Raw genomic sequence first — 5,681 nt, 5'->3', positions numbered from 1 at the left:
TGTAATAAAATGAAACATTGGCTTACGGGTCCATATTTTTATGAAAATATTAAGAGTCCATTTTTTATTGTATTAAATATTTCAGAGCTGTAAAACAATTTGTAATCAAAATAGTTAATGGTTCGACCAAAAAAAAAATCAAAATAGTTTATGAAAATTTTCAGAAATAGTAAGAAACATTGGAAAAGGAAAATAGGGTAATATACACGATCTCATATAATCAATTGTTTTCAGTTTTTACATTCGCCTCTTTAGCTCTTTTCAACAAAAAATAATGTACACTATGTTTATTTTTTGTTCTTCTACATTTACAAACAAAATCATAATCAATTGGTAAATATCATTTTATTATAATATTTGTTAACTAGTAACTACTATTAGTTTTCCTCAAATATAGAGTAGACGTAAGCTTGATTTAATAGTTATTATTAATTTTCTATGAATTGAGGCATTTGTTATACCGTCTAGGGTTTCAATAGCTCTAGGCACCACTCTGAGAGGAGAGAGAAAACATTTTTAGAGACAAAAAGTTTGGAGAGATCAATTGGAAGGGCATTTAAACGGTGATAAGTGGTTAATTTCCATCTGTGATCTCTTCTCCGATCTCTGCGTCCGTTTTTAGATCAGACTAAGTCATATTCATGGCTAAACTAGGCAAAGCTATGTCTTCGATTTAAATGATTCCGCATAAAACTTTTACATTGGTATCAGAGCATTAGGATACGAATCTGGAATAATTATGTTCGTAGTAATCATGAATTAAAACAACTATATGTTAGTCACACTCATTCATGATGAATTGAAGAAAATAGTTAATACTTAACTGATTAAAAATGGTGAATTCTTGAATATATGATGAAATTGAATTGAAACTCTGCATAAATGTTCGTCATATAGAGGCTTGAATGATTATGGAAAATAGCACTTAGAGAACCGCAATAGATTGCATGAAATTAGAAAAATCGTGAGAAACCAGAAATATTGTTTCGTTTATATCTCTCTGTTTAAAATTTGGAATTACATGATTTTAGTTTCCATGCGTAGATATTGAAATTATCTTTCAGTTCATATATATAACGCATGATTTGGTTACGTATATAGAGAGATATTAGGGTCGAAAGTTTTGAACAATTGCTGTTGAATAATCTCTTTTAGGAAGATGATTAACAGTACCCGAAAAAATAATATGATTTAATCATTTTTTAATACATGTGTTATTTGTTAATTCATGTTTAAAAATACTTTGATCAAGTGGGAGTTCTAATTTGTTTAGAACTTAAAATTTTGCATGGAGCAAATTAATTTATTGTAATAAAATTTATAGTACGAATGATGATTGGGAACTTAGTGAACTCTCGATCTGGTATTATAAATCGAGTTATTTTAGATTAGTTTGTGTTCATTGCAAAATTATAGGTTATATGTTAAAAGTATGGAAAGAAAGTAATGTGTCTAGATGTTCAAATAGGTATGTCGTCTGCTTGTTAGAACATCATTGCTGAGCTCAACCGAAGAGACAAATTTGATGGTGGCAATTATGATATTTAGTATCAGAAAGTTCAGTATGTCCTCAAGGAGCAAGAGGTTAAGGAGACTCTTTTCCATCACATGAAAGAGCCTGAGCAGGGTACTATGGCTCAACATGAGAAAGATCAGGAGGCATATGTTGCCTGGAAAAGAAACAATAACATCGCTTGCATCACAGTGTCGAGTTGTATGAAAGTTAATATCATGTGTGAGTTTGAAGAGTATGAAACTTCGAAAGGCATGTGGGAGGACTTGAATGATAAGTTTGGTGCCACATCGACTGCCAAACTTAGGAGACTTAGTCAAAAGTTTAATGATTATAAGAAACGTCCAAATCAATCGATGAGACAACATCTTAAAATCATGTCAAACATGATTAGAGAGCTCAAAAATGTTGGTCAGATTATGTCTAATAAACAGAAAGTCCAAGCTGTTCTCCGCTCGTTGCCTGAAAATTGGGATCATATGAAGGTTCAGATGACGCACAGTGAAAATGTGAAAAGATTTGAAGAAATATCACGTTATCTTGAGTTAGAGGATGAACGCTTAGAGGCTTCTAAATCCTTTCACGAGGCCAATTTTTCGAGTTCAAACTCAGGTTTGAAACTCAATAAAGGTAACATAGGAAACAAGGCTCCCTATCAGTCTAAACTTAAGAGGCCAAAGAAATATGCCAAGCGTGGCAAGCATGGAGGCAAGAAGGATAAGACCAAATTGAAGTGCTACAACTGTAGCTCATTGGGTCACTTTGCTCATGAATGCACTGAGGTAAAGAAGATATTATCCTTGGACTCTTCTTGCAAATATGCTTATGTTTCTAGTTGTGTAATGTTTACAGAATCTCATCCTTCGTGGATTGTAGACTCAAGAGCAACAAACCACGTATATAGAAGTCGAAAATCATTTGTGGACTACCGATAGGTACCTAAAGGTAAAAGATGGCTATATCTGATAAACAACTCCAAAGTTACAGTTCAGGGTATTGGCACTTGCCAGCTACACATGCATGGCAGAACAACCCTCATACTACACGATGTCTTGTATGCTCCTGAAATCCGTCAGGACTTGCTCTCTGTTTTGGCTTTACTTAAGTTAGGATTTGGTTTGAACTTCCATGACATGTGTTTACACATTTCTCTAGGGTCTGTGTTTGATAACACCGGATTTTGACCATTTTTATGGATCATTTTAATATCTTTTACAGGTGTTTTTACTCCATTTTCAAAGGTTTTCAAAAGATTTCTATGTTTCCGGATTTTATAAGACTTTTCAGGTAATTTGGGAGAAAGAGGCACAAAATGGAACAAAAAGACTCTTTTGGATAAATGCAGACCGTCAGAACTCTCATGGAGAGACGAAGACCTTCTCACCGTCTGATCACCCTCAAAATTGGACAACTTATAGAAGAATCAACCAGCTTTCAAATGCACTTGGTTTGGAGACATTCCAACGGTTGGATCTCAAGATATTCCATTAGCCCCGGAGCCACGCGGAGTCGGCCAGCAACTCACGCGACCGCGGCCAACAAGCTATTTGCCGCGTCAGAAGCTTCCCGACCGCGGCCAACAAGCCAATTGCCGCCGTCACAACACTCCCGACCGCGGCATTCAAGCTCCGACTTAAAGCCCACTTATCTGAAGCCCAAAGTCATTCCCAGCCTCAATTCTGGAACCCTAGAGATCATGGAGTATTGGAGACTATAAATACATGTCATTTAGGTCGGTTTTAGAGAGAGCCATTCATACTTTACAGAAACCTTTTTCCTTTAGCTGTTTTTATGAGATTTTTTGTAGAAGATTGTTCAAGTCCGAGTTCTTCAATAGAGAAGCTTTCTTTATCTCTTTTCTTTACTGTTTTTCATTACTTTTATTAAAACCAATGATGATGTCGAACTCGGCCATGTCTGAGTAGATCCCGAGTTGGGCTTAGGGTTCCCGAAAGGGGCTCTCATAATCGATTAAGACATCTAGATTTATAGATCTGGGATTTCGACCTGTGTCTGTTTATTCTTGTTCTTATTGCATGTATGCTTGATTGATCACCTAGTATCTGATCTAGATAGTTACTGTTGTGAAATTTTTCATTGAGTATCAGCCCTAGAATGAAACAGGCGATTTTTCCGTAGGAGTGGAAACCTACCTGCGGCGAGATCGTGAGTATTGACGAGTCTTGTGCAGCTCTTGCGTTCTCTCCCTTCCAGGGCCAGAGTGGAAACCTACTGGTCAGGGTTGCGAGAAACAATTGGTTATGATCACGACAGTGACGTAGTCATACCGCCGTACTCTACCTCTAGAACCCATATAGTGTTAAAACCGATTATGATCCCTTAGAGTTCCCAAAAGCTCAGCGTTTTTAGCCATAGTTTACAATTCCATCGATTTTTACTTGCTTTCTTAGACCTGCATTTCAACTTCCTTAGTTCATTATTTACTTGCTTTATTTACCTTTCATGCGATATTTTACTTGCCTTATTTTTGTTTAGTTCGATATTTTACTTATTCCACTTGCATTTCATTCGATTTTCTTTACTTGTTTTTTTAGGATAGATTTATTTGCTTTCTTTTGTTTTAGTTTAATTCGCAAGAAAAACAACCAACCTTTAAAACCAATTTAGTCTAGACATAAAGTTAAAAACCGTAGTAGAATACCAGGCACACAAATCTCTGTGGATTCGATCCCTAAATACTACAACTGATTAGCTGTGCACTTGCGGCTTTCATTTGTTTTGTTAAGGGTAAAACTTGTTCCCTCACGTAGTTGACACGAGCACGCATCAAGTTTTTGGCGCCGTTGCCGGAGAATTGTTTCGCTGCCTTTTGCTATTTTTCTTGTTTTAACTTCTGTTCTAGACACCTGATCTCTAGTTCTTTCTTAACGTTTTTCTGAACTATCTTTCCCATCTTTTGTCTTTCTCTGAATTGCATGAATACCAGGCGTAGACCTGCAGGAGACATTCCAATTCTGGACGAGATAGACAGACACGAAAGAGAACTTCGAAGACTTAGACGAACGCAAGGAATGGCCAACGACGACCAGCCTGGAGATCCTATTAATCGAAATTTAAATATGGACCAAGAAGGGTCCGAACATGGAGAAAACGAAGAGAATGATCACATAGAAGGTGATCATGCTCGACAAGATGGAGAGGAGGATGAGGTTCTTCCAAGAAACCACCAGAACCGAGAGAGAGAAGGACGTGAAGACCTTGATCCACCCATCAATGTAGCCGATGGTGACCACCCAGCAATGCAGCCGAATGAACGCGTTCACCGCCCCATTCCGCCAGCAAATCAACACCGAAGACAAGCCAGGAACCATCGCATAGCTGACTTTGATGCACCTACCCAAAATTTTCGGAATCGATCTGCGATTCAAGTACCATTTTCAAACCGGAATGAGTTTGAAGTCAAGCCTCAAATCATCTCATTGGTGATGCAAAACCAGTTCCATGGATTTCCTTCTGAGCACCCAATGGACCATATCGAGCTTTTTGAAGAAATTTGCAGCATGATGAGAACAAACCAAGTTCCACCTGACTATTTAAAGTGTAAGTTGTTCCCTTTTTCATTAGCAGATTAAGCTCACCGTTGGTTGAAGTCTTTGCCTGCAGGATCGATTACTAATTGGGAAGAATGTAGAACTGCTTTCCTGAACCACTTCTACACTAAGTCAAGGTCGAACAATCTGAGAACGAAGATCTCAACCTTTCAACAAGGGCCAACTGAATCTTTCTATGAAGCTTGGGAACGTTTTAAGGAGTATGAACGTGATTGCCCTCATCATGGATTTCATGGATCAAGCCTGCTGAGCACATTTTATCGAGGTTTGCAACCAAAATACAAACTTTCACTTGATACAGCTAGCAATGGAGATTTTGGGCAAAAGACGATAACCCAAGGGAGAGCTCTCATCGAAAATTTGGCTCAAGCCAATAGCAATGACTGTCCTGAATACGATCGATCGATGAGGCAAGCTGGAACAGACAACAAGGAGATAACCGAGTTGAAGAACATGGTGAGCCAGCTTCTAAAGAGCAACAATCGCCCGATCCATGCCTGTGAAACCAACAATGGCGCAGAAGATGAAGGACCTAGTGATATCGATCACATTAATCAAGCATTTCAAGAAGAAGATGTGAACTACGTAGGAGCACT

At 37.8% G+C, this 5,681-nt stretch overlaps 1 non-coding gene across 1 annotated transcript; it reads right to left on the bottom strand.

Annotated features, from left to right (window-relative positions):
• Nucleotides 1–5,208: 5,208 nt before the first annotated feature.
• On the bottom strand, nucleotides 5,209–5,315 carry LOC112084754. Its single transcript, XR_002898415.1, has one exon. It is a non-coding gene; the product is annotated as a small nucleolar RNA R71 (small nucleolar RNA).
• Between the last annotated feature and the right edge of the window lie 366 nt (nucleotides 5,316–5,681).

The sequence above is a fragment of the Eutrema salsugineum genome, unplaced genomic scaffold, assembly GCF_000478725.1.
Source record: "Eutrema salsugineum unplaced genomic scaffold, Eutsalg1_0 scaffold_4, whole genome shotgun sequence".
NCBI lineage: Eukaryota > Viridiplantae > Streptophyta > Magnoliopsida > Brassicales > Brassicaceae > Eutrema > Eutrema salsugineum.
This window is presented reverse-complemented; position numbering and strand designations above follow the sequence as displayed.